Below are 27,422 nucleotides of genomic sequence, written 5' to 3'. Positions count from 1 at the left end.
GTGCCAGTGGAAGAGCCCGGGTGGAGCGGCCTCGGGGCACGGGGCGGCGCCCGGCGGCTGCGGCTGATGCCCGCGGGGTCATGACGAAGCGCAGTTTGCAGGTGGGTCGGCTGGAACAGCACGAGCACCCCACTCCCGTGGCCACTGGACCCTCTGAGTTACAGAGAGTGTGGCCGTGGCCTGTCGCCCAGGCCCCTCCTCGCAGACAAGACAAAGAGACAAGCTGTGCCCTCACACGCCCCCTCCTGGGCCCTGGGGGGAAGGGCTGTGAGCTCCCGGGCTGGCGGGGTGGGTGGTGCCCAGGGGTCCCCACCCCGCTGAGCGCTGACCACAGCCCCGTCCAGCCTCCCCTCGCGGGACACCCGTGTGCTGAGCTGTGGCCCAGCTGCCTGGCGCGCGCTGCCCCGCACGGCGGACTCTGAGAAGGTGCAAGCGGCGCCGTCCCCCACTGGCCCCTCAGTCCCCACGTGGTGTGGCCTGAGGCAGCTGCAGCTCAGCAGGGAGTCCCCCAGTCAGGCTCCAGGCAGATTGTGGTGCGCAGGGGCCTCAGAGGCTCTTTGCTCAAAATCTCCATGGGCCCTGCTCTAGGTGCCCAGGGGCCCTGCTCTGGGTGCCTGGGGAGGGGGCGCCCTGCCAGGTCTCAGTTTCCTCCCTCGGGTTCAGCAGGCCTCAGCAGGGGAGCGGGAGTCCGGGGGCGCTGGGACCTCCCAGCCTGTAGGCCGTGGATGCGGCCCCTGCAGCCGGAATGACTCAGGCAGCTCGGTCACGCGGCCTCCGAGGCAGGGGTCTGCGCACAGGGCCTGGAGTCCAGCCCCGCAGATGAGCCCCGGCCCAGGAAGTCCTCTCTGAGACCACCACCCTATGGCTGGACTCCCCTCTCCAGACCCCTGTCCCCTGCCACTGGGTCGGGCAGCTCCTCCTACCCCCCCCCCAACATGCCCAGGGGCCTTAGGAGATGGGTGGAGGCAATAAGGCACCCAGACACCCTCGGGCCTTCCTCCCCCTCTTCCAGGCCAAGGGCAAGGCCTGCTGGGCCTCAGTTTCCCCAGAGTGATGACTCTGCCGCCTACCCCCCCACCTCCTGGCCGCCCCAGGCCACGCCTGAATGCTGGAGGACTGTGTGTGTGCCTGGGGGGAGTGGACACACGTCTGGAGTGTGGGGGAAGGACTGGCCGGGCAGCGCCGCAGCAGGGCTTGGTGCTGGGGCCTCAGCTGGGGCTTGCTCAGGCAGCGAGGAGCCCCTGCCTGCCCTGCCGCTCCCTCCCACCTCTCCCACCTGCCGCTGAAGTTTGCGCAAGGTCACGGATCTGGTCCAGAGCGGTGCTTGCAGGCAGTGCCTTCCGCATCTTCCATCCCCGCCACCAGCACCGGCAGCTGGCCTTGTTCGGGGCCGCGGTTCACAAGGGGAAAACGAGTTTACTTCCTGGAGAAGAAAAGCCCCCAGTGACCATGGAGGAGGGTCTCGAGGGGGCACCGCGGAGCTCCAGGGCTTGGGTTCGGTTACGCCGGCAGGGCTCTCCGGTGGATCCACCAGGCTCTCCTGGTTGGTGGTTCAGCAGGTATCAGCACCTACAGGCAGGCCTACGGGCGGAGTGGAGAGCAAGAGGGCTCCCTGCCCTCGGAGGGCTCAGATTTGGTGGGTGAGATAATCATAAGCCAATGACAGTGTAGTTCAAGGTCGGTGGTGGGACGAGCTCTGAGACAAATATGAGAGGGGAAGCGGGCTGGTGCGTGGAGGGCATCCTCACGGAGGTGGCACCAAGGCTGAGAGGCGGGGGCTGTAGCAGCCGGCTGGAGGCAGCCTGTGTCAGGAGGAAGGACCGAAGGACTTAATGAAGGGGCTGAGTGCCGAGGCGGGGCAGGCTGAGGAGGAAGCTGGGGGGGCACGGCAGCGCGGCACGCCTGGTGGTGGCTCAGGGGTGCCCGGCCCGGCGAAGCCGCGGCGCCTGGGGCTGGAGGAGCAGGGGCAGGTGCGCCGGGCCGCTGGGCCCAGAGCGAGCTGCGGGCTTCAGAGGCGCACGGCGGGCCCCCGAGCAGGGCAGCGGGACGGGCCTGGGAGAAAACCCCAGAGCTGGGCCCCTTCCACGTGCCAGGGTACAGAGTGGGAAGGCGGAGAGGGCTGGAAGGGACGCAGCAGTGCAGCCCTGGGCCGAGACCCTGCCCCACGTGACAAGAGGGGAAGGGGACCGCAGAGTCCACGGCGCCCACTGTTGTGGGAAACTGACTTACCTGTTTCTTATTGTAAATGTTACGTCTGTTCTATTGTAGATGCAGTCGTTAGATGTTGCAGTTGTTCCCTATTACTGTAAATGATGTTGCAGTTCTAATAGCAAACAGCTGCTTGGTAGTTTCCCAGTAAATGCGATGGGAAAACTAGGGTTGAGGCTCTCAGTCCAGGAGCTGTGAGTCCCCTGGTCCCATCTTAATCTCCTCTCGTGTTTCTCTCTCTCTTTCTGTCCCTTTATTCTGTAAAGTTCTGCGTTACATTCCCTTTGAGCCAACCTACTGAGCTGATTGCAGCAGCCCACTCTCGGCCGGTCCCCATCCTTTTAACCGTGCGCCTCCTGGTGCCCTCCCCGTCCGCCAGCACCTTGGACTCGTGCAGCTGCTCCTCGATATGCCCAGGGTATCAAGGAAAGCTCCCGGCTCGTCCAGGGGCCCCTTTCTCCACCTCGAGGGGCTCCAAATGGCTGGGGGGATGGGCTCAGCTCCTGCTTTAAGGGAACCGGAGTGCGTTTCCCTGGTCCTCCCTGGGGCCTTGGGAGCCCCAGTCCCATCAGGGCCAAGGTTGCAGACGTGGCATCAGAAGTCCTGTAAATGCAGCAGGCCCATCCCTCCCCCACCCCTTGGCTTCTGGGCCCTGGTGTAGTGCCTCTGGGGCACACAGCACCGAGTGCCAGCCACGGCCCAGAAGGGCAGCACCGCCGCGCCTGGCCTTGTAGCGGCACCGTCAGGGGCCTTTCCCCAGTCCACAAAGCCACGGCTTCTCTGGGGTGGCACGTAGTGTGGTAGGCCACGCTTCCTTTGCCACGGAAGGAGGGCGTGTAAGACGTGGCCCCGCGGCTTGAGGCATGCGCGAGCCCGGGGGCAGTGGAGCTGCTGGGAGCGCTGTGGGCAGACGCAGTGGACACGCCCCGAGACATGTCCCTACCTGGGGAGGACGGAGCTTAGTCTTCTTTGCCAGAGAAGGGGTCAAATGCCACCCTCCTGGCCACTTCCTCACAAGAATCTCTGAATGTATTATTAGGTCGAGGAAGAGAGTTTAGTAAAAGTGCTGGCTGTAAATCAGCACGGTGAAGTGAATTCCATGTCCGGCTGCAAGATGGGCGAGGCCTAAAATCATTACATTGAGTGAAACTATTGTAGAATTTGAGAGAGGCTCAATTCTTTGTGTATAGAAAGGCCAGGACTCAGGGATGATTTTGAGAAGGAAAAATGGTTTATTGACGGCCGGCCGGACTCGGGAGCTTCCTGTTGCAAACCTGAGCCCCGAACAAGATTTTCGAGTTTCTTTTATACAGAGAGGAAAGGTTAAATGGTCCTTTTGTTTTAGTTCTCAATAGGCTTGAATTAGCATATATATCTTCCACAGCTTAGGTAAGCTTTTAGCATGGACTTCGAACATTCCAGATAAGCCTCTAGCCCATTTGGTCTGCATTTTCTCTGAATATTTAAAGTTTATAGACTTTGCATTGTTAAACCATTTCCTGGGACTGGAATCGCTGCCATGGTCACCAAAGGCAGGACTGCAGCCTCTTATCGTCCCACACCCAAAAGTCACAGACAGCTTAGGTTATCTATTAAGAGACAAAGAGCCTCCCACCCATAGCCCACATCAAAACGAGCCGGTCATAAAGGGACAACTATTAAATAAAAATTACGTTTATATGAAATCTCTGGAAGAAGCAAATTAACAGAGACGGAAAGTAGATGAGACGTGGGCAGGTGTGCTGGCCTGAGCGTTTGTGGCCCCGGACGTGCCTGCCCTGGAGGAGCCGGCGCTGTGCCTGTGAGCCGCTGCCGGCGGGGCCTCTCATTAGGGCCCTGGTGAGCCCGTGGCCCAGCGGGTCGTGCTCCTGGGACTGGAGGCCTATCCACGGGGACTACATCGCTGCAGATGCAGGAGGAAAGCCCCGGAGGCAGCGGAGCCCGGAGGGGACTGCCCAGGGTGCCAGGCTGCGTGGAGCCCAGTGTCCCACCGAGCTGAGAGGACACGTCAGCCCAGGGCCTCGGGCGGTCAGCTGGCGAGTACCGGGCCTTGTTTAGGGGCTTACGTGGGTCCTCACCCCGGCGGCGGGAGGAGACTGCATTTCCCCAGCTCCATCTCCCACAAGGGGGGTCTTTCGTGGGACGTGGCCTTGCCCAGCTGGGGGGAGTCACCGTCTAAAGAACGAGCCAAAGGTGCGTGACTTGACAGGTTAATGGGGCACTGGGCGTGCGTGACTCTTACGGGTGTTTTCAGCAGCGCAGATGTTAGCCATTGCTGGGTGGTCAGGGAGTTTGGGGAAAACAGATACGGCGGCAGGCTTCCGGAGAAACAGGCGAAGCCCTCCAGTGCAAGGTCAGCCGCGAGGCCCAGGGCTCGCTGTTCAGCCGCTGAGGAAAGCGGCTCCTGTTTGGGGCAGGAAGGGCTGGGGGCCGCCTCTTCCCACGAGGCCCTGAGCTGGCGGGGGTGCCACGAGCCGTGGTGCTGTGGTTCAGGTCACAGCTGCAGGAGGAGCAGGACAAGCAAACGCCTGCGGCACTTACAGGAGGCCTGGGCCCCGAGCTGCCACCTGGAGGCCGCTCTTCTGGGCTTCTCCAGCCAATGACTCCAGTTCCTCAAGGTCAGAGAAGGACATTCCGGGGGAGACCAGGGCTGCGGGGGCGGGCGCCAGCTGCACCCAGCGGTCCCACTGATGCTAGGGGGTGGCCACGCCAGGGGCCCGGACAAGAGGGCGCTAGACGAAGCTTGTGCGTCTGGAGAGGAGCCTCAGGGCGCAGGCTTGAGGGCTCGGCAGGCCCGGGAGGGGGTCTCTGGGAAGTAAAACAACAGGGGGGGCGTCTGCCGGGCTGGGACGTGCTGAGGGGGGTGCAGGCTCCCCCCACAGCTGACCCTCCCAGGAGCAGCCGCGGAGCCCGCTGTGTGTCCCTAGGCCCTGCCCGCCCCGCTCTCAGGGGCCGCCCTCTTGGCGGGTCTCTGTGCCCTGGGCACACGGTGGCACCGCCAGCCCGGGAGAGCAGGAGGGGGCTCCTCCCACGGCCTGGTGCATGGGCCCCCAGCACGAGGAGGGGGTGCCCGGCTGGGGCAGCGGCCCCTGTGGGGTAGGGAGCCCGGCCAGCCCCTGCCGGCAGAGCCACGGAGCCGTGGGCAGCCGAGAGCCCCTCCACCTGGGCCCGGCCAGGGGTCGGGCACCTGCACTGGTTCAGGGCGCAGCACCCGGCCGTGCCCGTCACTCAGGGGAGAGCCGCCCGGGCGGCAGCTGGGCCGGGTCTAGACACACGCGTCCACCCGCCAGCCCCTTAAGGGTGAGCTGTTCTGGGCCCCTGCCCCTGCTGGAAGGCGCTGAGCGCGGGCGGAGCGTGGGGCCCCCAATCCTCCTGACGGGAGCCAGGCCGGGTATTTAGTGGGGACGCCTCGTGCCCCCGCCCGGCGCCCGCAAGGCCCCTCCACGGCCACTCTCCACGGCCACAGGGCGGCCTCTCCAGCACTTGGGAGCTGGCACGCTCTCCCTCCAGGTCAGGCAGGTGCTGAGATTCCAGGGAGCTGTCAGGGTGCAGAGAGCAAAGCCTCTCCACTTACAGCCAGAGCCCAGGACACACATGCCCGCTGCAGGAGCTGGCGATCCAGGCCCTTGTTTCCCTCAATAAAGCTGTTTCTAGAGATCCTTAACCACAACCTACAGCAGAAGTTTTGTTTTGTTTTATTTTTACACCCTTACCAAGATTATGTAAATCAGCAGGTATTTTACTTTAACAGTACAGGAAAAACTGTTTTCCCAAGTATTTTATGAAAACCTAAGATTCCCAATGGAGTCATGATTATCTTGCCCCAACCCCCACCTTAATATGCAGATTGAGGTGGAGTCTGACAGGCTTCTCTGTTTTGAAGTTACTTTTATTTATCAGTATCAATGCAGATTTCTACTTATTAAAAGCCCAGTGGCGGAGAATCAGCAAGATGGTGGTGGAGTAAGGAGCTCCTAGAGTCACCTCCTGCTGCAGCGCAGTTAGCAAACACCCAGAGCTCTGGAGCTAGCTGCAGCACCTGTTTGGGGGTTCCAGGAGACCAGAAGAGCATCCTGCAATGTCCTTGAAGGAGTAGAAGGAGGAGACTGCCTGTCTGCAGGAAAGACTCGTAAGTAGAGGCTCCATACCCCGGAGGCCGGGGCCCATCCTCCACTGGAGGCACAAGCCACCCTGGGAGCTGTTCCACAGCTGGAATTGAAAGCTCCACTTCCCCAAAATGGGGAGGGGAAGAGACGGTTGGACACCAATTTCAGCTACTGAGGAGGAAATTCAGTGGGCTACGTATGATCTTGAGAACAGCTAAGGGTTGAGCCTGTCCAAGCCAGAAAGAGGCCAGGAGGCCCCATCTTAACTCCACGCCTGGCACGAGGGAAAGCGGAGCTGACGGAGGATCCCAATGCTGTGGGGACCGGCTTCTTCCCATCCAGGTCAGATTGCAGCTCTGGACTAGGCCCCAGTGCCACCTCCAGCAGGGGGGAAGCTGCAGGGACCTGTGCCAGCCTCTCTGGGAAGTTACTGGCCAAGCCATGGAGGCTGGTGATTGTCCTGCTCTGGCTGCAAGAGCCGCCCCTGGGGCTAGTCTGTGACGGGAATTGGAAGCTCCATTTCCCAGAAACAGGGGAGGAGGAGACTGTTGGCTGCTGATTTCAGCTACTGATTGGGAGACTTGGCTAGCTAAGAGATAACCCTGGGAACAGCTGGGGTGAGAACAAGCCCAAGTCAGAAAGAGGCCAGGAGCCACCATTCTGACTCTGCCCCAGCCTGAGGGGAAGCCGGGCTGACTGAAGGACATGGATATCCCTGTCCAAGAAGCACAACGTACTCCCATCTGAAGAAATCCAAATAGACCAACTCCAAGACACATACTCATTAGAATGTCAAAGACCAAAGAGAGAATTCTGAGAGCAGCAAGAGAAAAGCAATCATAACATATAAGGGATACCCATAAGATTAAGAGCTGATTTCTCACCAGGAACCATGGAGGCAAGAAGACAGTAATCTGATATATTTAAGATACTACAAGAGAAAAACTTCCAGTCAAGAAGTTTATATCTAGCAAGACTGTCTTTCAAAAATGAGGGCAAAATTAGAATATTCACAGAAAAACCGAATCTGAGAGAATTTCTAAGCAAGAGACCAGAATTTCAAGAAATACTAAAAGGTGTGCTAGAACCTGAAAAGAAAAGACAGGAGAGTGGGGCCTGGAAGAGAGTCTAGAAATGAAGATTATATCAATAAAAGTAACCAAAAGTGTCAAAAGAGTGGTGAAAATAAAATGACAGATAAAACTCAAATAGTCAGTAATAAACTTAACCAATGATATAAAGCACTTGTATTCAGAAAACTGCAACTCAATGGTAAAACAAATCAAAAAAACAAATCAATAACTGGAAGAACATTCCATGCTCATGGATTGAAAGACTAAATATCATTAAGATGTCAATTCTACTCAAATTGATATACAGATTTAATGCAATCCTCATAAAAATTCCACCAGCATTAAAGAAAAAATTGAAAACATGATCATTAAATTTATTTGGAAGGGTAAGGAGTCCTGAAAAGCCAGAAACATCATAAAAAGGAAAAGTGAACCCTCATCTCCAGACTTTAAATCATAATACTTATCTATAGTGGTAAAAACAACATGGTACTGGCCTAAAGACAGAGACAACAGACCAATGGAACCAAATTGATGGTTCAGACACAGACCCTCACAGGTATGGTTAAGTGAGTTTTGACTAGCCTGTCAAACTCACACAACTCGGGCAGAACAATCTATTCAACAAATGGTGCTGAAAGAATTGAACATCCATAGCTGAAGGAAGGAAAGAGGATGCCTATCTCATACCTTATCTAAAAATTAACTCAAAAAACCACAAATAAAAGCAAGAACCATGGGAAACGGACTTTGGCCCAGTGGTTGGGGCGTCCGTCTACCATGTGGGAGGTCCGCGGTTCGGGCCCTGGTCCTCCTTGAGCCGTGTGGAGCTGGCCATGCGCGGTGCTGATGCGCGCAGGGAGTGCCGTGCCACGCAGGGGTGTCCCCAGCGTGGGGGGGCCCTACGCGCAAGGAGTGCGCCTGTGAGCGGTGAAAAGAAAGGGCAGCCTGCCCAGGAATGGCGCCGCCCACACTTCCCGTGCCGCTGACCGCAACAGAGGCGACAAGGAAACAAGACGCAGCAAATAGACACCAAGAACAGACAACCAGGGGAGGGGGGGGAATTAAATAAATAAATAAATCTTTAAAAAAAAAAAAAAAAAGCAAGAACCATAAAATTTCTAGAAGAAATTATCGGAAAATATCTTCAAGACCTGGCGGTAGGTGGTGGATTCTTGAATGAGATAAGAGAAGGACTGAGTGGACTACTGATGTTTAATGTGTGTAGAAGTTTTAATTAGGTTTACTGTAAAAGTGTGGAAATGTATAGAGTGGATGGGAACACACAGTAACAAACTAGTTTATAAATGGGGAAGTGACTGAAAATGGTAGTCTATGCCAATTGACAGAATGCTTGAGAATAATCTAGGAACTGAATAGCACAGTAAACCAAGAGGTAGATGAGAATCATGGTTGATGGTACAGATGCAAGTGTGTCCTTTGTTAGCTAGAGCAAATGTACATCACTACTGCCAAGTGTTGAGAAAGTGGAGAAGCATGGGAAAATTACAGCTGGAGTGACCTATGGATTGTGGTTAGCAGTAATAATATAATATTCTTGCATCTATGCAAAAGATGTACTGTGTTGATACTGAGGCAGTGTGGATAATGTGAGCCAAATGTACACTATGGACATGGTAACAATCAGATGACATTATTTTATCTGTACCAAGTGATACACCACATTGTAGTGTGTTGATGGAGGGGTGTTGTTTGGGAATTCTGCACATGTGCATGATTGTTTTATAAGTTTACAACTTCTGTCATAAAAAATATATTTAAAATATAATAATGGGTGGATTGGGGGAAAAACACACCAAATGTAAGATAAGGACTATGATTAGTAGTAAGATTTTGACAATATTCTTTCGTAATTTGTCACAAATGTCTCATGACAATGCAAGGTGTTGGTGGAGGGTTGATGTATGGGACCCCTGTATGATGTTATGCATGTTTGCTTTGTAAATTCACAACTTTTACTATACACTTAATTGTTTATATATGTTCATATATAAATGATATAAAGATAATAATAGGATTTGTTAGGGGAAAAACACTTTGTTTAGTAGTAATATTTTGACAATGCTCTTTAATTATTAGTTAAAAAGGTTTAACAACAATGCAAGTTATTGGTGGTAGGGTGAGATGTTATATATGTTTGTTTGATGTTATGTTTGTTTGTTTTGTAAGTTCACAACTATTATACACTTATTTATGTATGTTTATGTATGAGTGATATATACCAATAAATTTTTAAAAGCCTAATGGCTTCCCTGAATTAGCCGTTTACATTGAAATCCTTCAGTTTAGAAAATGTTTTAACAAACTTTCCAAAAACATCCATAACTACATAGAGTACTTAACTTTACCTCAAGACCAATTTCACCTCTAACAGATCAAATTTACTTTCACCAGCCCTCTACAACTTTTAATATTTATTCAGTTCTCGTCCTACTTATTCCTGCCTTCATGAAAATCAGACATTTTATCTTAGGATAAAAACACATTCCCTTAAGCAAGCTTATTAAATTTTAGTCAGCTAGGGGTGACAAGTTAGGGCAATGTAAGTTGAGCTTAGAACTCTGTCTGCTAGGCCTGGAGATTAAGAATGAGGGACAGAGGGACTGTTACGGAATAAGCCTTGGTTTGCAAGTTTGTCCTATAATTCGCAATTTAAACCTTCTAACAGCTTTGGGATGAGAGTAATTAATAATCCAATTGCTAAGTATCAGTAAGTGAAAAAAAGCCCTTGAAAGCTTTGGAAATGTGTGGCAGTTTAATATTATTTATGAATTCCAAAAAGAGATTTGATTATGTTTGTAAACTGGTCTGTTCCTCTGGGTATGATACCCTTTAATTGTATTAGACTCAGCCGAGATGGCCTTGATTAAATTATATTAAGATTAGGGCTTTGATTTGTCAGTAGAGTGAGTGTAACTCATTTTGAGTCCCCACCCCCTTGGTGGGCTACTGAAACAGGTAATCAAGGAGACACACAGAAGTAGATACACGGAGGCAGAGAGACAGCTCCACAGACCTGTATTTGGAGGCCAAGCCTCAAATGTTTGGTTTCAATCCAGTAGGAAGGCTCCCTCCACCAGGCCCTTTCATTCCAGGTCTCCCGGCTGTCCTTGGACTTCTAATCCCTTAGGAAGGCCTCCCACCCCTAGAGGCCTGAGCTCAGGCTCTGACACTTTTGTTCTAACTCTGCTGTAATTCACCTTAGCAGTGCCCTTTGCCCTTTGCAGCACAGGTTTTTCTCAACTTGCCTTTGAGGAAAGTGGAGGGACTTTACTGTACTCCAGCGGTTTCACTTCTTATCTGGCTGTTCTGAGGAACCTGTCACCAAAGCAGAGGTGGAAGTCGGCACATCCCTTTCCAGCTGAAGCTCTGTACCCCAAGTGGCGGGCTCTGTCTTGGTCTGCTGTGGCCGCCCCGCCTCTGACAGCAGCCGGCTACGCTGCGGCTTACTGTCTTCCTAAACTTTAGTCCTTGGTACTTAAATTGACCTCTGTTCCCCTGGTGTTTTCGGTGGCCCACAACAGTCGCAGGCCCCAGGGATGTCCCCTCCCGTGGATCCCCCGAGCTCGCACTTTGGCCTGTGAATTCTGCCGAGGACGGCGAGGAGCTGCGTGGAGCGGCGGCTGCCCGCAGAGCTGGGGGCCCCAGCAGACCCAAGCAAGACTTGGGTCCAGCGTGGCGAGTGGCCAGCCTTTACCTAGGGGGCGGACGTGGGTCCTCGCCCTGCGGGTGGGGCGATGAGCCGGTTCCCAGCCTGGGCCTCGTCCTGGGCAGTGGGAGAGACAGTGCTTCCCAGCTTGACGTCCAGCTCACCGCCTGAGAAGGGGTCTTGTATGGGGCACGTGGGGGGTGGGGGGAGGTAGGGGGTGGGAGAGGGAGCTGCTTTCCAAGGACTGCGGTAAATTGCTCAGGAGCCAAAAAGACAGGAAACTGATCTAAGGGAACAGGTGGTTTCGGCAAGGCGGGAAAGGGTTACTGATAGAGGGCAACGAGGTCGGATCGGCTGCTCCCACCAGTCTACAGCCAGTTCCTGAGCTGTGCCTTCTCAGCTGCTCAGGAACGCTGCTGCGACTTGGGGAGGACAGAAAGGGGAGCATTGGGGGGACATGCAAAGTCCTCTGTGCTGTACATTCCTAGGACACCCACCCCCCAGAGGCGCTCAACAGATCCTGAAATCACTCAGAAGCACATCCACAGCACCATTCCTGATAGCCCAAGCTGGCAACACTTCAAACGTTCACCCGCGGTAGGAAGGATGAACTGTGGAAGAGTCCTGCGCTGACAGGGTTGTGCTTCTCCATGTCACCGTGCACACTGAATCCCACACGCACGCGGAGTGAAAGAGGCCAGCCTTTAAAAAGTGCATGCTGTGTAATTCCAGTCATATAAAGTTCAAAAACAGGCAGAATTAGTGTGGTGATGAAAGTCAGAATGACTCCCCAGTAGCTTTTGGGGGAGAGGTGATTAATGATAGAACATGCTGGACATGTTCTAGTTCTTAATTTGGGTTGTAGTTACACTGGTTGAAATTTATAGAACTACATGCTTAGAACTGTGCAATTTTCTATATGCACATTTTTATGCCTCAATAAAAATGTACATTAAAATATATCACAGTTTGTTGGGTTTAGATATTTTTCTTGTCTGTCAATTTTTATTTATATAATTTGCTAAGCCATGAGGTGCACACAAGTTTAAAATGAGAATATCTCCCTGATGACTTGTCCTAAATAAACAGAAACCTTCTATAGCCTAAAAAATGATTTTGCCTTAGAACAAATATTGTCTGAAATTAATAAACCAACTTCTTCCGGCTGCAAGCTCACTCGGTCTATCGTTCTCTATCACAGTTTTAAACTTTCCTGTGCTGTGGGGGGTTAAAGGTGGCCACAAATTCTTTGACAGTTCTGCTATCAAGAGGGCCCATGTGCAGTGCTGATGTGCACAAGGAGTGCCGTGCCACGCTGGGGTGTCCCTCGCGTAGGGGAGTCCCACGCACAAGGAGTGCACCCCGTAAGGAGAGCCGCCCAGTGCAAAAGAAAGTGCAGCCTGCCCAGGAATGGTACCGCACACATGGAGAGCTGACACAGCAAGATGACGCAACAAAAAGAAACACAGATTCCCGTGCCGCTGATAAGGACTGAAGTGGTCACAGAGGAACATGTGGCAAATGGACACAGAGAGCAGACAACTGGGGGAGGGGGGAAGGGGAGAGAAATAAATAAAAATAAATCTCAAAAAAAAAAAAAAGGCAGAGTCTATGTCCCTACCTCTTGAATCTGGGCTGAGCCTGTGACTTGCTTTAACCAACTGAGAGTGGCAAAAGTGACACTGTGGAGCCTCCAAAATGGGACCTTCAGGCACATGCAGCTTTGACCTTTGCACTTGATATGCTCCTTCTTGGAAGCCAGACATGGTGCGGGGAGACACTTGAGCCACGTGGAGAAGACCCAAGCCAGCAGGTCTGCCACCCCCGCTCATGAGTCACCTTGGATGTCCCAGCCTCGTGCACTTCCCAGATGGCACCACGTGGACAGGAACCAACCAGCTGAGCCTAGCCAACCCACAGAATCCCAAGACACTGTGAAAGAGGATGTTTGTTATGTAGTAATAGATAGCCTAAATGGATATTAAATTTGGTGCAAAAGGAATTGCGGTTTTGGACCATGAATTTTAAATCATTGTAACTAGGCTCAAACATATCTTTATTTTTTTTTATTTTTTATTTTTAAAAGATTTATTTATTTATTTAATTTCCCCCCCTCCCCTGGTTGTCTGTTCTTGGTGTCTATTTGCTGTCTTGTTTCTTTGTCCACTTCTGTTGTCGTCAGTGGCACGGGAAGTGTGGGCGGCGCCATTCCTGGGCAGGCTGCTCTTTCTTTTCACGCTGGGCGGCTTTCCTCACGGGCGCACTCCTTGCGCGTGGGGCTCCCCCACGCGGGGGACACCCTTGCGTGGCAGGGCACTCCTTGCGCGCATCAGCACTGCGCATGGCCTGCTCCACACGGGTCAAGGAGGCCCGGGGTTTGAACCGCGGACCTCCCATATGGTAGACGGACGCCCTAACCACTGGGCCAAAGTCCGTTTCCCATCAAACATATCTTTATTAATCAAAATAGGAACCATTACAATCAACACATTTTTGCCAATGAGAAATGTCTGTTTATTCCTGCAGCATAAAAATCTCTGCTTTGGGATTCGACCAACTCTTGGAAAGCATTTTCTGCATCCTGCTAGTTGTGGAAGCTTTTTCGCTGCAAAAAATTGTCAAGATGCTTGAAGAAGTGGTAGTCAGTTGGTGAGAGGTCAGGTGAATATGGCAGATGAGGCAAAACTTCATAGCTCAATTCGTTCAACTTTTGAGGATTGGTGGTGTGACGTGTAGTTTGGCATTGTCGTGAAGAATTGGGCCCTTTCTGTTGACCAATGCCGGCTGCAGGTGTTGCAGTTTTCAGAGCAGCTCATTGATTTGCTGAGCATAATTCTCAGATGTATTGGTTTTGCCGGGATTCAGAAAGCTGTAGTGGTAGCAGACCACCAGTGACCACGACATTTTTTGGTGCAAGTTTGGCTTTGGGAAGTGATTTGGAGCTTCTTTTCAGTCCAGTCACTGAGCTGGTCATCACCAGTTGTATAAAATCCACTTTTTGTCGATGACACAATCCGATTGAGAAATTATTCATTATTGTTGCGTAGGATAAGAGAAGACAGCACATCAAAATGAAGATTTTTAAAATTTTCGGTTAGCTCATGAGGCACCCACTTAGTGAGCTTTATCACCTTCCTCATTTGCTTCAAATGCTGAAGGACTGTAGAACAGTTGACATGGAGTTCTTCGGCAACTTCTCATGTTTTTGTAAGAGGATCAGCTTCGATGATTGCTCTCAATTTGTCATTGTCAACTTTTGATGGCCGGCCACTACACTCCTCATCTTCAAGGCTCTCGTCTCCTTTGCAAAACTTCTTGAACCACCACTGCACTGTACATGCATTAGCAGTTCCTGAGCCAAAGGCGTTGTTGGTGTTGTGAGTTGTCTCTGCTGCTTTATGGCCCATTTTGAACTCAAATAAGAAAAATCACTCAAATTTGCTTTTTGTCTAACATCATTTCTATAGTCTAAAATAAATATAAAATAAACAACAATAAGACATTAGCAAAAAAACATAGAGCAAGAAATGCACATTAAAATGATGTATAACATAACCACATTTATTTAAGAATGCATTCCAATATCAAACAGCAAATTTCAATAATGCAAAACTGCAATTACTTTTGCACCAACCCAATATCTTGATATTTGAAGTACAACTCATAAAAAGCATACAGCCAGATAGATTATACTTCTTTCAGTAAATATTACAATCTCCTTAAATCAATAATTTTAGTCTTACATTTCTTTTTTAATTTTACTTTTATTATGAAATATATCACTACACTCAGAAAAGTGCATGAAACAAAACTGCATAGCCTAGAGAATTATTGTACTCATTGAGAAATAAAGCTCCTGGTATCCAGAAGCTCCCATGGTCCCTAAAAATAAAAATCTACCCTCTAACATAGCCACGCTCCCATCTGCCACGATGACAACTTTCTTGCCCTTCTTTGTGTTTTCCTCCTGGGAGGGCTCTGATGCCCCAGACACCTAGTTCAGCTTTGCCTGCTCTTGATCTTTGTAGAAATGGAATTCAACAACATGTATTCTTTTGTGTCTGGCATTTTCCACGCAACATCGTGCTTGGAGATCTGTCTGTGTCCATGTAAATAATTGTACTTTGCTTATTATATAACGTTCCATTGTACGAATTTGTCGCTATTTGTCCATCTTCCTACTGATGGACTTTTGATTTACTTTAACCCTGGGATTATTATGAATATGGTTTATAAACATTCTTCTACATGCCTCCCAGTGCTCTTGTTCAAGCATTTTGATTGATTGCGTCCCTAGGAGTGAAAGCGCTGGGTTGGTGGGAATATGTATGTTCCTATTTGAGTAGACAGTGCAGAGGCTTGTTACATGACGTGAGCGTGCCACGGAACAAGACTTCCCTTTGCCTCCCAACCCGCGCTGTTCATCTTGTTTTCACCCACTCAGGGAGTGTGTGGCAGTGTCTCGTTGTGCTTTGATTTCGCATTTCCCTGATTACTAATGAAGTTGGACATCATTTCATATCTATTCTGACCATTATTTATTTTCTTTTGTGAAGTGTCTGTTAATTCTACGGTCAATTTTCCTCCTGGGTTGTCAGCTACCTTTTCATCAATTTGTAGCAGGTCTTTGTGTGTGTGTGTGTGTGTGTGTGTGTGTGTGTGTGTGTATGAAGAGCTGAGCTGAGCTGAGGGAGCCGAGCTGCCAGGTAGCAAAGTAGTCAATTAAGACAACAAACCAAAACGAAAGCAACAGTCAGGCTTTTTTTTTTTTTTTGACTTTGTAATAATATTACATTAAAAATATATATGTGAGGTCCCATTCAACCCCATCCCCCCACCCCACCTCTCCCCCCCCCAACAACACTCGTTCCCATCATCATGACACATCCATTGGATTTGGTAAGTACATCTTTGGGCACCTCTGCACCTCATAGTCAATGGTCTACATCATGGCCCATACTCTCCTCCATTCCATCCAGTGGGCCCTGTGAGGATTTAAAATGTCCAGTGATTGCCTCTGAAGCGCCATCCAGGGCAGCTCCATGTCCCAAAGACGCCTCCACCTCTCATCTCTTCCTGCTTTTAATCACTTCCTGCCTCAGTACAAGCCAGAGGCTAAACCAAAGAAAGCGCTGGCTCCCCACAGCATTCTGCTTTCCACCGTGCGATGGCCCCAGGCCTGGTCCAGTGGATCTGCACAGATGTGGGGTCATCTCCCTGCCTTCCGAGCCCCGAACAAAAGGCTCCTGTCGCCGGAGTGGAAAGTGCTGAGTACTGAGTCAGAGCGGGGAAAAAGGGACTTCAGGGCCTGCCCCGATAAAGAGGCCTCATCTGAGACATCTCAGGAAGGTCTCATCAGACACCCCCCAACAAAGAAGCCTCCATGTGGGGGCCGGTGGGCTGGAAACGCAGCTACACCTCGGAGCATGCTAACCAGAGAGCGGGGCCGTGGCCTCCACGTGGCTCCCCTCAGGGACAGCAGTGCAGTGTTGTGGGGAGGGCAACTGTCCTCCCTGAGGCCTGCCAGGTATAGCGGGTTTTTTAAAACTTTATTTAAACTTTGAAAAATACAGACAAAAGGCAGCTTAACAAATTATGGAAGCATTACTTTAAAAAATCCTGTCCAGGCACATTTATCTTATTGACTCCTAAAAACAAACTTAACTGTTTCTCCTGTGTTCAGAAAGACACATAAATGAGCACAGATATCTTCAATGATATGACTAAGGTCTCCTTGTTTATGATGAAAATTGAAAAAAGCTTCATCATTGTATTAGTCAGCCAAGGGGGTGCTAATGCAAAATACCAGAAATTGGTTGGTTTTTATAAAGGGTATTTATTTGGGGTAGGAGTGTACAGAGACCAGGCCATAAAGCATAAGTTCCTTCCCTCGCCAAAGTCTATTTGGAACAAGATGGCTGCCGACTTATGCGAGGGTTCAGGCTTCCTGGGTTCCTACATTCCCGGGGCTTGCTTTTCTCTGCGTTCAAGGTTCCTCTCTTCCTGGAGCTGGCTTCTCTTTCCTCTGTGGGCTGACTTCCTGGGGCTCCAGCTGTTCTTTGCCATGCCTTTTATCTGTGAGTCCCCACCCACCAAGTGGTGGGGACTCCATGCCCTGATCATAACTCAGTCATGCCCAGGTACAGATCAGATTACAAGCATAATCCAATATCTATTTTTGGAATTCATAACCATATCAAACTGCTACAATCATATTCACAGCTCATAAAACTAAATCTCATATTTACCTTCAGCACTGACATAGTACCTTCTTGGCCTTTGCTACAACACCCTGTAAGAGAGGAGCATTCTTGTATTTAAGTTTTACCACAATCCACATCAGCCACTGAAATCGCTATATTATACAGTCCCTAGATTATCCTCTGCTGTCTTTCAAGTAACATTAACCTCCCTAGACTACCCATTCCAGCCACAATCACATTTATAAATCTGAAGTGTTTGTTATAATGTTACCATCAACTCTATCCATTTCTACATATTTACAATTGACCTTAGTAAACATTCTACATACATTCAGCATCAGCTCCCTTTCTCAACCCACATTCTGTCTCCTACTAACCCCTACTCTGTAGTTTTTGTTACTGCCTATAGCGAGCCTGAAGGATCCTACGTAGGGTTTTGGCCAGGAGGTGAACTTCTTTATCGCTCTGGCTGGGGCTCTGGTGCCCGGGCTCTCTCTCTCTCTCTATCACCTACCTTTATCTCTACCTCTAACTCTATCATCTATCTGTGTCACCTACCATCTATCACCTACTTCTGTCTCTGTCATTCATCTATATCATCTACTATCTTGATCATCTAACTCTGCCTCTACTTCTATCATTGATCTCTATCATCTATCTCTATTGTTTCTCTCTATATCTCTATCATTTATCTCTAACCCTATCATCTATCTCTATCTAGATAGCTATATCTTATGGAAGTGGGTAGTTGAATAAAACCACTTGCCAATATTCAAATGACCCCATAGGGGATCTGATATTCTAGATGTCACTTTAATAGCTTTCCCTGGGTTATGAGTGAGGCAGGTATAGCATGTATTATATATTTTTCTGGCAACATGGTCAGAATTTCCTAATATTTGGCCATAACACCTTTCACTTTTGGGACTCCATAATATATTATTTTACAGAGGCTTCTGAGTAAAGGTTCTTTTAAGGATTCCAGGGTGGCCAGGCAGCCATAGGGACCTTCCCAAAATCCATTGTTAGGGTCTATTTTTCATCCCTGATGTCACCAATCACCTTTTTCAAATTCAGAAACTGACAACTGATTTTCAACCAATTCTTTCACAGTGGTTTTGTCTTATGCCAATTCTTTCTGGCAGTTATATGGGGGCTTTATTCGTGAATCAAAGTTTTGCTGTTGACTTACTGGTTTAGCTGCTTGCTTGGCATAATGATCAGCTAATGGGCTTCCCTTGTGTTCTGGCTTAATTTGCAAGTGTGAACCTCTATCTTTACTATTTCTCAGGTAATACTATTGCTTCAAATAATCCAGCTCTCTGTTTACCATGCTTCATGGGGTCCTGCAGAGGTCAGGAGCCCCATGTTTCCATAACGTTTCAATATCATGATGTGCTCCAAACACATATACTGTGAAAGGAGCTCTACATTGGCTTACAAGACGGTTCCCGGCACAGGAGGCTCACCAGGTGGACACCCCGAGCTGACGCAATCAGACTTCAGGCACGCACAGCTTGGAGAATGAAACTTGAAGCTTAAAGGAAATTGGACGAGAAAAGGAAACCTAAGCTCCAAGCAGTCAGCTTCAAACAAGTTTCCTTCTGCGGCTAGAACAGAACTCGCCTGGTAACTGCAAAACCAGCCCCACCCCTTCTGGGGATGGTAAGTCCCAAAACCCCCAGCCCAGCTCTTTAGAACACCTGCTTTTACCTGGTGGTGTCCAATTCCTGATGGTTATACTCTTAATAAAGGTTTTCTTTCTTTTGGCAGTAGCGGTTCATTTGGACAGTTTGGTCATCAGAAGTGGGACCCCGGGATATTCCCCTCTGGCCTCCGAGGTCCCTGCTGGGCGCAGGTGCTGGTGTCTGCCAACTCGGGGCCCTCTGTCTCCTCCAGCCTCTTTGAAGGCTGCAGGTAAGTCCTCTAGCATCCGAGCTTGGCTTCCTTGCACTGCAGCTCTTTAAGTTTGGGGTTCAGGTAATGACCTTGGTTTACTGTAGTCAGTGCCAGCAGTTCCAAAAAGGCTTCTGGATTTCCCTGGGGGACTCCGGCCCCTCCACGTTCAAACACTGTGATGCTTGTTCATGATTGTTTCTGGACCAAAGGCAAAACTTCGTCCAGGATGGTCTGCCTACTCAATGGCCAGTTTCAATGTACTTAGAGGTCTCCAAACGGGTTCAAGTTCTAAAATCGCATCCCTAAAGGACACTGCCTCAAAATTATCTCAAGCTAGTCAGGAGCTAAAAGCCCAAATGCATACCCCCAATTCCCGAGCCCATTTTCTGCTCCTCTATCTCTATGTTCTCCTTTGCAAGCTTACTCCTCTGAGCCCACCACTTTCTCTTCTTCACCACCTGAACTTCCTCTCGGGTCTGAGCCGGGTCTCAAATGCCTTTCAAGATAAAACCTGCAGAAATACAGCTCTGATGCACTCGGAGGCCTGACCAAGTTACCTTTACCCCTGGCCTGAGGCTGAACTCCAGGCAACAGCTAAAGAACTCCCGTAACCAAAGAAAGAGCCTCAGCTACTGAGAAACAGAAGGCAATTTATAAAGACAGAACTGGATTAGTAGAATTGGGTTAGTGGTTACTAGGGCTGGGAAAGGATAGAGGGATTGAGAGGTGACTGTTAAGGGGTGTGGAGTTTTTCTTTTGGGAGTAATCAAGTTGTTCTAAAGTTTTTTGTGGTGTGAATGCACAACACTGTGATTATACTAAAAGCCACTGATCATATACTTTGGGTGGATTGTATGGTATGTGAAATGTCTCAGAAAAACTGCTTTTAAACAACCCACAACTCAGTCATAAAAACAAGCAGGTTCACGGCCACTGCCACTGCCTCTAGCTCAAAAAGCTCCTACCAAAGAGCGGGGAAAAAAGCAGGCGTGTACACCACGATTCCCACAGGGCGGAGCGTGCACAGATGCACCCGGGGCACATCCCTCCGGGGGAAACAGGCTACGAAAGCCGCTGGTGGGAGCGGATGTGGCTGAGTGCTGGCCTCCCCGTGGAGGTCCCCGGTTCAAGCCCCGCCCCTGGCTGGCAAGCGGCCCCTCCTGGAGGGGTGAGGAAACCGCTTGGTTTCAGGTCTGTCCCGCGGCACTCAGTGGAATTAGGCAGAAGGCCACCAAACTCGACCCGCAGCCGCCCTTCCAGCGGCTAGCGAGAGGCTGCTCTGGACTCCCAAGCAGAGCTGCGCCTCCCGAGAGCGGTGGTCAGTGCTTGGCAGGAGACGCTGAGGCCTGGCGCGGCGGCCTTTTGGAAGAGGCCGGCCTGTGCGCTGTCCATGTGGGGAGCGTGCCTAAGAATCTACTATGACGGGGACATTTCATTCTCAAAAAAAAAAGAAAAAAAGGATTTCCCCCCTCTTCTTATTGGTAATTATGAAAGTTAAAATATTTCCCCCCCATGGGGTCATAAAGGTTCCTAAGTAAACGACTGAAAATGGGAAAATAGGGGACAGCAAGTGGGTACTGGCAGTGCTCCCATTTTCATTTGTGTGTGAGTTTTTAATATAAACGAAGAACATGAAACATTAACATAAGTCAAAATGTTTCAGTGAACAAGTTTCAACAGTTCAACTTGATAACAATTATAAATAAACCTGTTAAATTTTTCTGGGCAATGCCAGCTTTTGAATTTTTTTAAAAAAGTAAATTTCTTATTGATGGCAACTGAAAAAAAAAGACAGAAAAACAACTTTTGTGATGATTTTTACACCTTAATTCAGGCCTAAGAACCTGGCCTGCCTGACATCAACTCATTCTTATGTTAGTTGGGTCCAGAGAAGCCCCAAAATTGGATTAGAATGGCAAATTGGAAGGACCCATAAAAAGATAGGACCATTCAAATAGCTTCCCTTGCTCTGACTAGGCTAAAACCATATTTCAAAAATTCCCAGGTGCCATTCCCAGAGCCTTTCTCTGCAGTACTGATGCGGCCCAGGCCACAAGCAGGCAAAGTCCAGCCTGTCTTTGAACCAGTGACGTTGTGTATGGGAAGCTGGTGCTCAATGACAAAGCCAGGTCGGCTTCCCTAGATTGTTTTTTTTTTGTAGTAGTTGTTCTTCATTTTGCTTGTTTGTTTTTTAGGAGGCATCGGGAACTGAACCTGGGCCCTCCCATGTGGGAGGCAGGCGCTCAGTCCTTTGAGCCACATCTGCTCCCCGTCTTTGATTTTTAAGAAAGACTAGCAAAAACATTTGCCGAATACTCCGGACTATCCCCAGAAGAGCCTGGAGCTGCAATTGCGTAGAACGCAGTATTTACCAAGAGGCTGCGCCCCACCCTGCTTCCTCAGTAAGAGCGCAAAGATGTGACCCCAAAACAGTCCCTGTTTTCGAGCTGACGCACTCAACTGAACAGTTAGCTCGCACTCTAGAAACCAAAAGGCCACTAAACAAGCCAAATTTTCTTACCGTGACAGCTGCAGCCCCTCCTTGGCCACCCATGCCCAAGGCCCCCTGGGATCTGCCATTATTGCAAAAAACTGGCCCCTGGGAAAAGGCCTCCTTTAAACACAGGCAGCCGCCCGACCAGGCAGCGCCCAGGTGCCCGGCACAGAGCGCCAGGGACGGCTCCCAGGGTACTTCCGGGAAACAAAGCTCAGAGGCAAGGAAGAGACTGCACTTTCTTCGAGGATCCTGGTGCCTCTCTCTCCGCTATTAACCCCTCCCTTGGAAGCAGCCCCTACCTCGAAGATGTTGTAGGGTCTCTAACCAAGTGGCCCCCACCTCAGGTACCCTAGACCTTTCATGGAAGTGCTTTCTTTCCCATTAGTGATCCCGCCCCAGCTCACCTATTAGGACAAGCTCTCCTAAATAAACGACGTGAGACCTCAGGTTTAGTGGAAAGGAGGAAATCATTTCATGCCTACCTGACCCAGAACTCCTTCAGACTGAGCTCCTCTGTCACTGCAGGCACTGAGCCTGGACACTGACTGCACCCAAAACAGACCTGCTGCACCTGTGCTGTGAGTACAGGACAACTTAAAAGAGCAGAGCCAGGTTTAGTCCAGACAGACCCTTCCCAAGCCCTCCGCACACCTCCCAGCAGCCCCTCAAAGCAGGAGCTGTGGGAGGTTTAACTCCCAGCGCTCAGGACTTCACACGCCAAGGCCCTCGAGAACCAGCTCCAAGTCCCCGCAGTGCTCCCGTCCTCCCTGTAAGAAAATCCAGTGGGAGGGGATGGGGGTTTGTCCAAGGCCTAAGAGCAATAACCAGAACAACGGCTCCTCGTTCGCCTTATGCCCCAATCCCATCTCCTCTCCTTGCCCCCCAGGCCTGCTGACCTCTGCATTGCATCCTTCAGCCGACATCTGCTCACGTTCCCATGGAATGCGCTGCGGCACACGTGGACTGCTGTGCCCCCGGGATTCCCCAGGTGCTTTTCTCAATCCCTTAAAAATGACTTACAAGACACGGTCTTGCCCGCAGGCTCCACTCTCACGCGACGAGAGGATCTGGGGTCTGTTCCCCTAACAGTCAAGTCGGCGCTTGCGCTCAGAACAGCCTCAAAGGACCCTGAAGCCTTGCGGACTGTTGTAGAAGTGGAGAGAGGTTCAATTATTCATGTATAGAAAGGCCAGGACTAAAAAAAGAAAAAAGAAAAAACAGAAAGGCCAGGACTCAGGAATGATTTTGAGAAGGATAAAAGTGATTTATTGATGGTCGGCTGGACTCGGGAGCTTTCTGTGTCAAACCCCGAGCCCCGAACAAGATTTTCAAGCTCTTTTTATACAGGGTGGGGAGTCAAATGGTGCTTAAAAGAAAACGACTCTCTTTGTGAGCTGAGTGTTTGTCTGAGTACCCAGATAGGTCTTGAATTAACACATCGCCCACATTCCGTCTGGATGCAGCCTTGAGTACCCATCCTTTCTGAACATTCAAGGTCTAAAGGGCCTGTATTACTTAATTACACTTGGATACAGAATTAGACAATTTTGAATTCATGCACAGGCTATATATATGCTATATTTCCCCTTATTTAAGCTTCAGCATCTCTATTATCAGAGTCTCTCTGGCCTGACTGGTATGTATATAGAGTTTGTCTTGCTAAATTGTTCCCCGGTACTGGAGTCGTTGCCATGGTTACCAAGGGCAGGGCTGCAGTTCTCACTGTCCAAACGCACTGCTGCTCAGGTTGTCTATGAAAATATGGACAGCCCCCCACCCACAGCCCACATCAGGACCAGCTCCAGTTCCTGCGGCAAGAAGTCACCTCTCCAACCGCGGGTCTCTTAGGTCCCTCAAGAATCTGCTCACTACAAGACCTCCCCAAACCCAGAGAGAAGAGCAGCTGTGGACCCGGGAACTGGATACCAAGCTCCTCGCCTCTGCCCAGCCTGCCCGTGAACTTGGAGGACGCAGGCACGTGGTCCTGGGGCCTTCGAGCCGTAGCAGGACCAGGCGATGCCCTCCGTCCTAAAGGAAGCCCACAAGACGCCCCTGCCCTTGGCCGCCCTGGCCGCGATCTCCCCTTCCCGCTGCCTGTCCGTGGGAGAGAGGAAAGGCCTTAGGAGGACGGAGCCAAGAGCGTGCAGGAGGCAGTTCCATCCCGCGGCCCCCGCAGCCCTGCCTGGCCACCCGCCCCCGGCTGCTGCAGCTAAACCAGCCGAAGCTGCCGCAGACCAGTCACACAGAGCCAGCCCGAAGCTGCTGGCCTCACATTGCGGCATCCTTGCTTAATTCTGCTTTTTAAAATTTTATTTTTATTTTTTGTCTTTATTTTTTTTAATGTTACATTAAAAAAATATGAAGTTCCCATATATCCCCCACCCCCCTCATCCCACTCCTCCCCCCATAACAACCTCCTCCATCATCATGAGACATTCATCGCATTTGGTGAATACATCTCTGAGCACCGCTGCACCTCATGGTCAATGGTCCACACCATAGCCCACTCTCTCCCACAGTCCACCCAGTGGGCCATGGGAGGACATACAATGTCCAGTAACTGTCCCTGCAGCACCACCCAGGACAACTCCAAGTCCCGAAAACACCCCCACATCTCATCTCTTCCTCCCACTCCCTACCCCCAGCAGCCACCATGGCCACTTTCTCCACACCAATGCCACATTTTCTTCGATTACTAATCACAATAGTTCATGAATAGAATACCAGTAAGTCCACTCAAATCCATACTCTATTCCTCCATCCTGTGGACCTTGGATTGGTTGTGTCCATGCCACATCTACATCAAGAGGGGGCTTAGATTCCACATGGATGCTGGATGCAATCCTCCTGCTTGCAGTTGTAGGCACTCTAGGCTCCCTGGTGTGGTGGTTGACCTTCTTCACCTCCCTGTTAGCTGAGAGGGGTAAGTCCAATAAACCAGAGGGTAGCTGAAGTCTGCTGACGCTCTGCTTTAATGCATGTCCACCTTTGGCCTCAGCTTCTCTCTCTCGTGCGCATTCTTAGAGCGCAGCACTAACCCACCACTCCCCCTGCCTGTTGAAGGAGGACGCTGGTTTCCCTCTGGCCTGACCTCAGGGAAAGCCCAGCTGAAAGCCCAAATCCTCTAGACTAACTGAGGGTCATATTTTAAAAGGTAAGCCCCAGAGGGCAGGTGCCAGCTGGAGATGCAGGAAGTCCTTTAGCAGAGGCTCCCGAGGGCAGGGCCCTGCCCCACATGCAGGACTCACTGCTCTGACCCGCTTGCCAAGCACCTATTGTTGTGGAAGCAGAGAGATTTGATGATCGCATACAGAAGGCCAGGACTCAGGAATAATTTTGGGAAGGAAAATTTATTAAGGACCCGCTAGGCTCTGGAACTTTTCTGTTAAAAAACCAGAGCCCTGAACAGGATCTTTGGGTTTTTTCACACAGAGGATGTAGGAATAGGAAGTCAAATGGTGGTGTTTACGTGCAAAAGGACTTTTTGTTAGTTTTTTAGAGTTTCAAGTGTTTTATCTTGAGTATCAGATAGGCCTTGAATTAACACATACTCCCTAGGTAAGTATCAGACAGGTCTTGAATCAACGCATACTCTCTAGGTAAGTTTGAATTAACATATACCTCTCACACATATCTTTTACATTCCAGGTAAGCTTGAATTAACATATTTAGCTTACACGCACAGCCCAGGTTAGTCATGAAGAAACATACAGCCCCCCCAGCCCATATCACTAAAGGGTTAAGAGCAAACAATTACACATCTGCCTTTGGTGTAGAGCATGATTTGTGCGCTCTGGAAACAGGTTCCTCCCCTCCTCTGGAACTGCCCTTGGGAGCTGGAGGCATGTGGCTAACCTCTGTACAAGCTCTTTGCCCGCCAGGCTACTGCAGTTCTCAAAGTTAGAGTTCCCCCCACGGAACCCTGAATTCAGACGGATGCCAGGGAAATGACTTGGCTGGCCCGGCCTCTAGAGGAGCAACTGGAACACTCAAAACCCAGCCAAGCTTTGCATGCTGGATCATGCCCCACCCGCAAACCCAAAGACTTGATAAAATAGGAATTGGCAACTCCCGCAGAGAGGCGCCTATGGAAGGACTCAGGCTGTCGATCAGACCCGAACCAGAAGATCTGGAGAGGGCGACGGCCGCCCAGGATTCCCAGATGTCCCAACTTATCAATATTCTGACAGCCTCATTCACTCATTCATCTCAGAACAGTCAAAACGATAGAATTAATGGAAAAACACCGGTGGGGACACTTTCATGGTATCACTCACCAGGTCTATACCTCTCGTCAAACATGGCAACAAGACCCAGGAAAGCCACCAAAGCTTTGGGACATTTTCCTTTACCTTCAGGCCAGGGCTATTCTGGCAAATGGACTTAATTCCACCTCCCTTCTTTCATGGATATAGATATGGCTAGGAACGATGTGCATGCTCTTACCGGGGAGCAGCTTTCCCTTGTAGACGAGCTCCTGCCTCTTTTGGAATCAAGAAACACCTTGAAAACACCATTCAAACTTGGGGCGCCCCTCTCTGAACTTCAGAGCAAGCATTTTACAGTGCAAATAATTAAAGAAATATGCAGTCTTCCCATTGTATCAAAACTTGGCTTGCCCCTACTGTTATAGACCAGCGATATTGACCAGACTCAGATTTTGAATAAAGTTCCAATTGAGAGCTTTGTTAGCTGTGCGATGACTGTCTCATCCTACGCAGAGGAGAGAGCAGCCCAGGGTCTCAGGGAAGAGGAGTTTTTATAGCCTTTTAGGAGGGGGAGGGGGTTTACGAGCGAGCAGGCACAGAAGTGGAACCCTGCAGTTAGTGAAGATAGCGATTCTAGTTTTTTCTAAAAGCCCCATGTTATTTATTGGCACTTTCCTTGTGGCAGTCCTGAGTTATTTATTGGTACTTTCCTTGGAGGCTGCCTTAAGTTATTTTCTGGCACTCTCCTTGGAAGCCGCCTTAAATCATTTATCTATCTGAAGGTACCTGCAATTCCCACCTCCCAATGTAGTTCTATTCCTATTTTCCCAATGTGGCCTTACCCTTACACTACCACCCCAATCTTCTGGCCTGGGGGAAAGAACCATTTACTGTTTTGCCTTTCATACTGAATTTGAGTGTGGTGTGAGGAAGAGGTCAGATTGGACTCTTTACCTCTATCTGGATATCCAGTTGTCTCAGAACCGTGTATTTAAATGACTGTCCTTTTTGCACTACTCTGCATTTCTACCTGACAGGGACCACCTCATGGATCAAGTGGGTGTGTGCCCATGCATGTGTGTTTCTAGGCACTTTGGTACGTACTAGTAGTCCAGTTCCCTGTTTTCACACCAGTATCATTCTACCTTAATAAATGTAGCTTTAAAATAAGCTGCTTTGGGAAGCGGATGTGGCTCAACTGATAGAGCATCTGCCTACCACATGGGAGGTCCAGGGTTCAAACCCAGGACCTCCTTGACTCGCTGGCCCACATGCAGTGCTGATGTGTGCAAGGAGTGCCACACAGGCGTGTCCCCTCCCATAGGGGAGCTCCATGTGCAAGGAGTGCACCCCATAAGGAGATCCACCCCAAGAGATAAAAGTGCAGCCTGCCCAGGAGTGGGGCCACACAGGGAGAACTGATGCAACAAGATGACACAACAAAAAGAGACACAGATTCCTGGTGCTGCTGACAAGAACATAAGGGGACACAGAAGAACACACAGCAAATGGACCCAGAGAACAGACAACTGGAGGTGGGGGTGGGGAAGGGAAGAGA

This window comes from Dasypus novemcinctus, chromosome 14, assembly GCF_030445035.2.
Source record: "Dasypus novemcinctus isolate mDasNov1 chromosome 14, mDasNov1.1.hap2, whole genome shotgun sequence".
Lineage (NCBI taxonomy): Eukaryota > Metazoa > Chordata > Mammalia > Cingulata > Dasypodidae > Dasypus > Dasypus novemcinctus.
Note: the sequence above shows the minus strand (reverse complement) of the source record.